We start from the raw sequence: 11,004 nt of genomic DNA on the forward strand, positions 1-11,004 counted from the left end.
CAAAGATATGGTGGGCCAATCATTTAGCTATGCAACCAACAGAGAGACAAATTCCCTGGTCAGAATTTAGAGAGATTTTTAGGGCACATTATATTCCAGAAGGTTTCATAAAAGTGAAAGTGGAGGAGTTTCTAAATTTGAAACAAGAGAACAAATCGGTGATGGAGTATGCCAACATTTTCAATCATCTTGCACAATATGTTGCACATCACGTAGATACCGATGAAAAGAAGCAAGATTGTTTCCAGAAAGGGTTAAATACTGAGTTACTTATGCGTTTAGCAGTGAGAACATTTACCAGTTACAGTGACCTGGTCAGTAAAGCTATCCTCCAAGAAGATGTGACGCTGAAGCATGAAAAGGCGAAAAAGAGGAAGGAATCACCTATTGGGTCCTCTGGGAATGTTGTGCAACGCCTATGCCAGGTGTCCACTAGCTTTTCCCAAACTCAATATCAGCTACAACAGGGGATGCCTGAACTTGTGGCTCCTCCACAGTTGGAGCAAAAGAAACCCTATTGCAGCATGTTGTTCGCTTCCACCCTGATCCGTGCAAGCATCACCTAGCCGAGGGTTGCCATCACTCGGAGAATATCTGTTACACTCCACCCAAGCCGAGAAAAGGCTCTAGCAACACAAATAAGAAAAAGAAGGTGCCTTATATTAAGGATGGTTGTGTGAGTTACACCACTTGTGAGGACGTGCCAGAAGGGGAACACGTGATGGCGGATATATTTTCCCTCAATGATCATCCAATTAAGGTTCTATTCAACTCTGGTGCTTCGCATACATTTCTTAGTAAGGCTTGTGCAGATAGGCACGGATTGAAAATTGATTGCATGAACACTTCATATAAAATTCAATCCCCAAGTGGTCAAATAATCACAAACCAAATGGCAAGAAAGGTACCAATCAACCTAGCTAGGAGAATCTTTCCGACCAATTTTATCATTCTCCTACATCAAGGGATTGATATCATATTGGGTATGAATTGGATGAAGGCACATGGAGTTGTGTTGGATACTCAGGCGCATGCTGTTCATATCAATTCACGTGCACATGGTTCTACGGTGTTACCTTTGACCAAGTACAAGTCACACAATCCAGCCATAAATAAATTGGAGGGTAAAAGCTTAGAGAAGATACCTATAATGTGCGATTATTCAGATGTCTTTCCAGAGGATTTACCTAGACTGCCACCTGATCGGGGCGTTGAGTTTGTTATTGAACTCCAACCGGGTACATCACCTATCTCTAGAAGGCCATATCGGATGCCACCAAATGAATTGGCAGAACTGAAGGTACAATTGCAGGACCTACTGAATAAGGGTTTCATCCGTCCAAGCTCATCACCTTGGGGATGCCCAGCTTTATTTGTGAAAAAGAAAGACCAAAGTTTGAGGTTATGTGTTGATTACCGGCCTCTAAATGCGGTTACCATCAAGAATAAATACCCATTGCCTCGCATTGACATTCTCTTGATCAGTTAGCTGGAGCTAAGGTATTTTCTAAGATAGATCTTCGATCCGGTTATCATCAAATAAAGATCAGACCTCAGGACATTCCAAAGACTGCTTTCTCCACTCGCTATGGTTTATTTGAGTATCTAGTCATGTCTTTTGGATTGACTAATGCTCCAGCTTACTTCATGTATCTTATGAATTCGGTCTTCATGCCTGAGTTGGACAAGTTTATTGTGGTATTCATTGATGACATCCTGATATACTCCAAGAATGAAGAAGAGCACGCCAAGCACCTTCATATTGTTCTTCAACGTCTACGAGAGCACAAGCTGTATGCAAAATTCAGCAAATGTGAGTTTTGGCTTAAAGAAGTTCCTTTCTTAGGCCATGTCATATCTGCAGAGGGTATTTCAGTTGATCCAGGAGAAGTTCAAGATGTGTTGGATTGGGAGGCTCCAATATCAGTTAAGGAAATCCGCAACTTTCTAGGATTAGCTGGGTATTATAGTCGATTCATCCCAGAGTTTTCAAAAATTGCTAAGCCTATGACCGAGCTACTCAAGAAAGGTGTCAAATTTCATTGGACTGACAAATGTGAAGAGGTTTTTCATACTCTAAATTTTTTTTTAACTTCTGCACCTATCCTGGCTCAACCCGATACATCAAAACCATTTGACATATACTGTGATGCTTCTGGTACTGGTATTGGTTGTGTCTTGATGCAGGAGAACCGGGTGATTGCATATGCGTCTAGGTCACCCAAACGCCACGAGGAAAACTACCCAACTCATGATTTGGAATTAGCTATTGTAGTTCATGCTCTGAAGATATGGCGGCATTATCTCTTGGGTAGTCCTTGTCACATCTACACTGACCACAAGAGTCTCAAGTATCTTTTTACTCAAGCTGATTTGAACATGCGTCAAAGGCGATGGCTGGAACTGATCAAGGATTATGAACTTGAAGTGCATTATCATCCTGGTAAAGCGAATGTAGTTGCAGATGCGCTAAGTCGCAAAGCTCACTGTCATTGCATCTTAGCTATACCATTAAGCGAGTCTCTTTGCTTTGAAATGGAAAAGCTGAACTTGAGCATTGTACCACATGGCACACTGGCCCATCTAGAACTCACTCCTACTCTTCGTGATTTAATCATCGCAGCACAAAAGAAAGATAAAGGAATAAAGAAAATTCAGAGAAGATTATCGGAAGGGGATTCGAAAGTAAGTTGTTTCCACCAAGATAGTGAGAATATGTTATGGTTTAAGAACCGATTAGTGGTGCCTAAGGATTTTGCGCTCAGAAAGCAAATTCTTGATGAAGCTCATACCTCTCGACTATCAATTCATCCTGTTAGCAACAAAAATGTATCAAGACCTGAAACAACAGTTTTGGTGGATTCGGATGAAAAGAGAGATTGCCAAGTATGTGTCAGAATGTGACTTCTGTCGTAGGGTCAAAGCTAGTCATCTCAGGCCAGCTGGAACATTGCAACCCTTGAGTATTCCTGAATGGAAATGGGAAGACATCAGCATGGATTTCATTGTCGGTTTACCCCGAACTCAAAAGGGTTATGATTCGATCTGGGTCATTGTAGGCCGCCTTACCAGATCAGCACATTTTCTCCCAGTTAAGACAAAATACTTGACCAAACAATATGCCGAGTTGTATATGGATCACATCCTATGTTTACATGGTGTGCCAAAGACTATCATATCAGATCGAGGGACCCAGTTTGTTGCTCGCTTTTGGGAACAATTGCATACTTGTTTAGGAACTCGATTGATCCGCAGCTCAGCCTATCACCCACAAACAGATGGCCAAACGGAGAGAATCAATCAGATTTTAGAAGATATGCTCCGCGCATGTGTTCTACCCTATCCATAGAAATGAGATCAATGTTTACCATTAGCGGAATTTTCTTATAACAATAGCTATCAAGAAAGCATAAAAATGGCACCATTCGAAGCTTTATACGGTCGTCGATGCCGTACTCCTCTGAATTGGTCCGAATTTGGAGAGAGGACTATTTTTGGACCTGACATGGTTAAAGAAGCCGAAGAACAGTAACGTCGTTGTAAACAGTAGCCGCGGTGCGCTACAGTGCCATCCTTCCTTCGCGCCCAAGCCCTAGGTCGCCTTCGTGGACCTTGCAGTCCGGATCGCGACGCTTCTTCCCGTACGTGTGGATACCTTGGAGGTGCCGCATCTGCTGCACAAGGACGAGCCGCACGAGAGGAGGTTCTCGCAACTGCACTGCCGGCTTCCATCTGCACTACACTGACGCGCTACAAAAGTTCCGCAACCGCGCGTCTAGTGGTAATCCCGTGATCTATAACTGCAGTAATCCTGGTTTATGCGGTAGAAAATTTTTGTTTTTGCTACCCCATATTCCTACACCAGGCAAGGAGAACTTTGTTTGCAAATTGAAGAAGTCCTTGTATGGTTTGAAACAGTCCCCTCATCAGTGGTATAAAAGGTTTGATTCATTTATGTTGTCACATGGCTTTAAAAGATCTAAATATGATAGCTGTATATACATTAAGATTATCACCTATATATTTGTTGTTATATGTTGATGACATGCTTATTGCTGTCAAGAGCAGAGTAGAAATCACTACATTAAAGAAATTGTTGAGTAGTGAGTTTGATACGAAGGATCTTGGTGCTGCTAAAAAAAATTAGGTATGGAGATTACTAGAGACAGAAAATCTGGTTTATTGTTTCTTAGTCAGCATAATTACATTAAGAAGGTTCTTCATCGTTTCAATATGCATGATTCAAAGTCAGTTAGTACTCCTATTGCACCTCATTTTAAATTGTCAGCCGCTCAGTGTCCTAGTTCTGATGAGGATGTTGAATACATGTCAAAGGTCCCTTATTCTAGTGTTGTTGGTTCTTTGATGTATGCCATGGTTTGCTCTCGCCCAGATTTATCGTATGCTATGAGTTTGGTCAGTAGATACATGTCTAATCCTGGTAAAAAACACTGGAAGCCAGTTCAGCGGATTTTCAGGTACCTCAGAGGAATAACAGATTCTTGTTTGAAGTTTGGGAGAACTGATTAGGGACTTATTGGTTATGTGGATTCAGATTATGTTGCTGATTTGGATAGGCGCAGGTCACTCACAGGATATGTGTTCACCGTTGACAGTTGTGTTGTGAGTTGAAAGGCTACTTTGCAGTATGTTGTTGCCATGTCTACCACAGAAGCAGAATATATGGCTATTGCTGGAGCGTGCAAGGAGTCAGTTTGACTGAAAGGGTTGTTTGCTGAGCTTTGTGGAGTTGATTCTTGCATTAACCTATTTTGTGACAGTCGGAGTGCTATTTGTCTCACTAAAGATCAGATATTCCATGAGAGAACAAAGCATATTGATGTCAAGTACCATTATGTTCGTGATGTCATCTCACAAGGTAAATTGAAGATATGCTAGATCAGTACTCATAATAATACTGCTGATATGATGACAAAGCCAGTTCCTGTTGCTAAGTTTGAGTTTTGCTCAAACTTAGTTGGTTTGACATCTTAGCCTAAGAGGCTATTTGGCACCAGAAGTTTTGTTCTTTGTTATGTTCAGGTGATGATTCGATTCATGCTACAAGAGAGAATTTATCTCAAGGTGGAGTATGTTATATTGTGATCCAAATTTATTACACAATAAAAGGCTCTCTAAATGGGCATTTGAGATCTGGTGGGAGATTGTTGGAATTTGGGTTTGGCCTATTAATTATTTCAGTTATTCCAAATAAATCCCAAAGGCTCATGTGGTGCAAACTTTTAATTCCACATTGCTAGTGGAAGTTGAGGAGACCATGTAACTCTCCTATATATCTAACCCATAGGCTGCACCAGAGAATATCAATCCGATTTATATACCCTTTAGGGCTTGCTCCTCATTTAGTATATTCCTCTTGTAAGCCGCCGCTAGGCGTTGTAAACACACACCCGATATAGTAAAGATTTGCTGGCTGGCGCCCGTGTTTTTTCCCTTTCGCATTGAAAGGATTTTCCACATTAAATTCTCGTGTCTCCTGTAGTTTAATCTTATTGTTCTTCGCCGTTTATTCGCCGTGGTTTCTAACAGGTGTGCAACCAAATTGGTAGCAGAATCGGTTCTGCCACTTGTCAAGAATGCTTTAGTTATATCTGCAAGTTTCTTCAACATGGTACTAGCAGCTAGTGCCTCCCCTTCCACAGATTCGATTTCATGCCTTCGGAGCTCCAATTTTAGACAAAGTTGTAGCGAAGACTGGAAGTGGTAGCGACTAGAAGCTCATGATTTTGGCATCTCATTCCTTGGCAATGGCAGCACCACGCTTCTTTACTTTAAATGGATGGTTGTTAATTTACGAATTGGTTTTTGAGTGGTTTTCATTTTGATCAAAATTCTTGGTGTGGTGTAGGCGTGTAGTTGTGTGCTTCTACTTGTAATAATCTTGGACCGATCCCCCTCTTATGAGGAGCTGAAGCTAGAACTATTATCCATTATCTTAGAAAATGCAGCGATGGCGGCGACAACAATTTCTTTTTATTACCAGGTATTAAGATAATTTACTGATGGTATGCAACATGGACTCCTTAAGTAGACCATTTCATCATAGATCAACGGTATATATTCGTTTATTTTTTTATTACTGTAATTTTAAGTTTTCTCAACGACCATGAAGGTTTCTTTGAACATTCCCTTATGAAGATAACAGATATAGTAAGATACACACAACATATCTTACTCTTACTAATTAGAGGTTTATTTTCAAGTCTCCATGTGAAGCCACCTAGAATTTTAGATGAACACTCGTAAAAATTAGAAACATCCGACCATCAATCCGACAACTCTAATCATGATAATCATTGGATCTGTTATCTTTTTCTAAAAAAAATTACCCACCTCTACCATTATAAAAAAGAATACAAATAACCTCTTAAAATTGCATATAAATTACCTAACTATGTTATTATGAAAAGTTAAAGTAACCCCTAAATCTGAACCTAAATTATATAATTATAAAAAAATATTAAAGTGTACCAATATAAAATTCTAAATTACTATTTATATTATTATTAATATATTATTTATATAAAAATACTACCCACGATATGTGTATCCATGTATTTATGTATGATGAAAGAGATAAGAATATCAATTCACAAATAAATGATTCAATGAAATATATCTAACACATGTGAAGGTGTGATGCAAAATAGAATATATTGCAACTAGATAATAATAAATATGTATTTTAGAGTATGTGTTAGAATATTTAATAGATGAAAGAGAGCGTGAGATAGATAATTATATCTATTAGCTATAAGCTTTATTTTTATATTAAATCTAATTAATCGGTTCATAAGTTAGTTATGATAATTATGTTCTAGCAGCACAATTGCGCTATTTGCTTGTGGTTCTTAGTATATGTTATTTCTCACGCGCCTGATACAACTTTAATTTGGTTTCAATAAAAAATCATACGGCGTTGGATTGCAGTCCACATCCTAGTGGACGTAGCAATGGAATAATTCAAATTGCATGCAAATCATAGGTGGGCAGTTACTATAATGCTTTTTTTAGATTACTTCGTGCTATATCTTGATTATGATAATAATAACTAAATTTTTGATATAATAGGGGAATTCTTATTGCGCGTGCTATATCTTGATTATGACAATAATAACTAAATTTTTAATATAATAGGAGAATCCTTATTTATAATCATAGTAGAGTGCACGTGGGGCAAAAGTTCTAAGAAAACTTTGAAAACAAAATTTTATAAATAAATGATAGTTTTATTTTTGTAGCAAAGGTGTATACTTTTTGTAGCAAAGGTGTATACGGATTATATAGCAAAGATATACACGGGGCATGGAAAGGCAACCATTATAGAAACAAATAGAATACATGGATAAAATTAAACATCTTGATCATAAAATAAGTTGTGAAATTGACAATTAATTGCTGGTGTATATTTACATATATGTATCTACAGGAGAACAATTTTCAGTTACTAAAACAGTGATAACTGCTTATACAAATATTTCACTAGTATTTTGCAAAATCACAAAAAAAATTTGCCAAGACTCAAAAAATAAATGAATAGCTCTTATGATCATCTGCATAGCACTATGGCAGAGAGCACCAGACCCTCTCTCCTTTCTCCTAGTGCCTTCCATCCCTGAATCCCTATGTAGACTCTCCACCTCCATATTAGCACGTGACACAGGCACGTCGTGACCACAATATGCTGCTAGACTGCTGGACTGCTGGACCGCACGTCGTGACCACAATTATGATAGCAACTCCTTGGCGCGCTGTCCACAACCTTTTCCTCCATGAACGCCACTTCCAACCTTTTCTGTTGTTGCTGCCACTAACGGTCTAGCCCTAAGCCGAGCATCATAAGAAAAATAATCTAAACATCACGAACCTATTTCAAAATAGGGAAGAAAGGGAAATCATCACTAGTATACCAAACTAAGATGAATTCAACAAACTTTTATCGATACACGTTAATATTGGAACTCATCAAGCAAGTTAAACTCCACTATTTCTCCTTTTATCAAGGATCAATAAAAAAACATTTTTTTAGAGCATCAATAAAAAACATTTAGTCTTTCCAAGTGTACAGATTTAACATCTAGAAAGATAAAACATCCAAGTCAAGCAACCCACTCCATAGTTTTTATGTTCTTCCTCTCTCCAGCACATCTCTTCATCTGTCCCAATAAAGTTTACCCTTCCATTTGTGAGCTGTCGATTTTCAGCACAAACACACTGAAGCTTTAGGCACGAATCAATTAAAAGGATCCAATTAGAAGCTTTTCAGCTGCCTTGTAATCTTATAAACTCTAGCATCAAATAAACCTTTGATTCCCGTAAGGCTCTGAAGAAGACTCATAAAATAGAACAACATTAGCCACATGTACAGCGTATTGAACAAGCGAAAGCAAGCAGGTGCCAAAAACAAGGTATCAATTTAAACACAAGTGCATCAGATTCTACAATATGTATCTAGACACAACATATATAACATAAAAATTTATGACGGAGGGAGAACAATACCATCGGAGTCCGCATCCATGAAAATTGGTAACTCAGTGGAAATTGCATGCATGAATATCAGCTAAGCAAATGTGAGTCTATCACAACCTGGTATGTTGTTTCATGCTCCTATGAAAAGATATAATGTAATTAGCATGACAAAGCTTATTTGAACAGACATATCATTTGATTAATTCTACTGAAGTGTTACTCCAAATGTCTCGAAAGTTAGATAATGTGTATAGTTCCTAAACTAAATTACTGCATCTTCTTGTACTAATTACATATGCTAGTAAAAGTAAATGCAGCACCTCTAAAATTAGACCAGATGCCTCCCATCACAAACGTAATATACATTTTAAGTTTTCTTAGGATTAATAGGTGCCCTATATCAGGTATGACAAGGTTGGGAAATAGTTTTCCCATATTCTAAATTAGTAATTCAGTACAAATAGTATATAAATCCTTTGGCCTTGTCATCAAAATTGTTTCTTTACATATAAGGTCAAGATTCAATTTGGGCAAATTCTAATGAGCAATACCCTCTAAGCAATCCTGCCTAGCCTGTCACAGTTATAAAAATTCATAAATGTTAACCAAACCTCAAGTGTATAGACCTTCTAAATCTTCAGCTAGACAATAGGATACTTATTTAAGAAAATGGCCTCCTCCATACAAATTGACCTTCCAAACTAATGTCTCTCTCCTCGCATCTAGTATTCACCCAAGTTGCACCTCAAATAATATCATAGAGAAACCATGGCCTTACTGTACCAATAAAGGCATCAAAAAAATTCCAGATAGTTCAAATAAAATCATTGAACAAAATAGATCATCAGTTGGATTCAACTTCTTTTTTCTGAATCATGAAATCTGAAGTATTCTGTTTATAATCAGAACATTCCATCAAGTATTCTGTTTCTTTTCGTTCATATTCTAGGAGTGCCTGAAAAACATAATCATGAAAACAACCAATGTGCCTGAAAAGTTCATAAGTGAAAAAGTAGAGAATATCAGTGCATATTAAAATCAGAGCACAATGAAAATTCTGAATGCGCTCGACTGATTTACTTGTACTACCTGTATCATCGCCAAACCCTCTCCCCTTGAGTGCATAGAAAGATCATCTGGGACATCTGTTGAACACAAATCAAAAGCTTAGGATCCTGACAGCTCTATCGCAAAATCTCCAACAAATAGAAACTTGGCAAATAGCATCTTACTTTAACTTCGTTGCATCAAAGACTGCTCTGCTTTTATTGACATGATTAATAGTGAATTTTTCATCTGCAAATCAAAAACAGCACCAAGAAATAAGAATGAATTATTGAACAAGTCATCATTGACTTTCTAGAAGAAGAAAAATAAGTAAAATGATAAGAGTGCATTATTGAGAACTAACCTAGATCATCAATAGTGAAGAACTCATTTTCAGTCCCATCAACCCAGCCTAGCAGTGCTAAATAATTCACCATTGCCTGAGGTAGATAGCCCATCTCTTTATACTGTCCAAAGAAAAAGAAGCTTTGTGTTTCGTTACATACCATTTAGGAGTCATTATTGGAAATGACCACAACCAGCAGTGATAAAGACAAATGAATAGAGAAGAAAACAATGAGCATGGCCGTCAACCAAATAAACAGAAATGCAGATAAACAAGTGGCTTTGTAAACGATCAGGTAGTTACCTGCCCCACAGAAGTAGCTCCATGACGTTTCCACAGCTTGCTTTTGTCAGGTGCCAGAATAAGTGACACATGGGCAAATGAAGGTATTGGGAATCCAAGAACCTGTAGAGAATCATAACATTACAGCATGCATGTTTATGTTGAGATTGCTTTTAAGGGTCAAGACTACAGACCATGATATACAAGATAAAAGCAGGTAGAGGAAATTACTTTATAAATTAGAGCTTGCCGCAGTGTGTTTGGTAAATTCTCTTCAGCTCTGTAAGAAAACCCAGTAAAGAAGTCATTACAAGCAGGTAAAGAAGCATAAAATACCTAAGTATAAAAAAAATAAAAAACCAAGGGGAATAAATCAGATCAGAACATAATCTGTAAGTGTGTTTTCAATGTTCCTTTTGACCAATAGCATCACTAAGAAAAATGAGTGGTATGAGGTAATTACTTTTACGGTGCCTAGTGCAACCCCTTCAAGATTCCGCCCTCCAAGTATACGGACGCGTAAGCTACTGCCTTCCTTAAACTTCTTCTCCAAGTTCTTCACATCCTGTATGAGACGTCATATATCTGAGTATCAGGTTGCAATTTCAAAATATTAGAATGAGTCTGTGTGACCTCTACATCATTCAACACTGATGCACATTAAAGTTTCAGATACACTAATAAATCCAGGTGTTGGAGTTGGAGAAGGTATTTCAAGAAGGAATCCAATTCTATTTACTTGGATTTAGGGATAAATCATAGAAAAGGCTGCAGAAATTACTGGCAACATTGCTTTTCTGTGGTCTATCACTCTGTCAATCAGGCTAACAATTGCT

At 37.9% G+C, this 11,004-nt stretch overlaps 1 long non-coding RNA gene across 3 annotated transcripts; it reads right to left on the bottom strand.

Annotated features, from left to right (window-relative positions):
- Positions 1–7,365: 7,365 nt before the first annotated feature.
- LOC120676984 lies at positions 7,366–10,783 on the bottom strand. Of its 3 annotated transcripts, none has more exons than XR_005676123.1 (9): positions 10,632–10,768; positions 10,400–10,448; positions 10,190–10,291; positions 9,905–10,007; positions 9,726–9,789; positions 9,583–9,638; positions 8,524–9,482; positions 8,134–8,344; positions 7,366–7,845 (listed from the first exon to the last, which is right to left on the bottom strand). It is a non-coding gene; the product is annotated as an uncharacterized LOC120676984 (long non-coding RNA). The 3 variants fall into 3 exon arrangements; XR_005676174.1 differs by having other exon boundaries at positions 8,134–8,211; positions 10,632–10,766; XR_005676080.1 differs by having other exon boundaries at positions 8,134–9,482; positions 10,632–10,783.
- Between the last annotated feature and the right edge of the window lie 221 nt (positions 10,784–11,004).

The sequence above is a fragment of the Panicum virgatum genome, chromosome 1K (genome assembly GCF_016808335.1).
Source record: "Panicum virgatum strain AP13 chromosome 1K, P.virgatum_v5, whole genome shotgun sequence".
NCBI lineage: Eukaryota > Viridiplantae > Streptophyta > Magnoliopsida > Poales > Poaceae > Panicum > Panicum virgatum.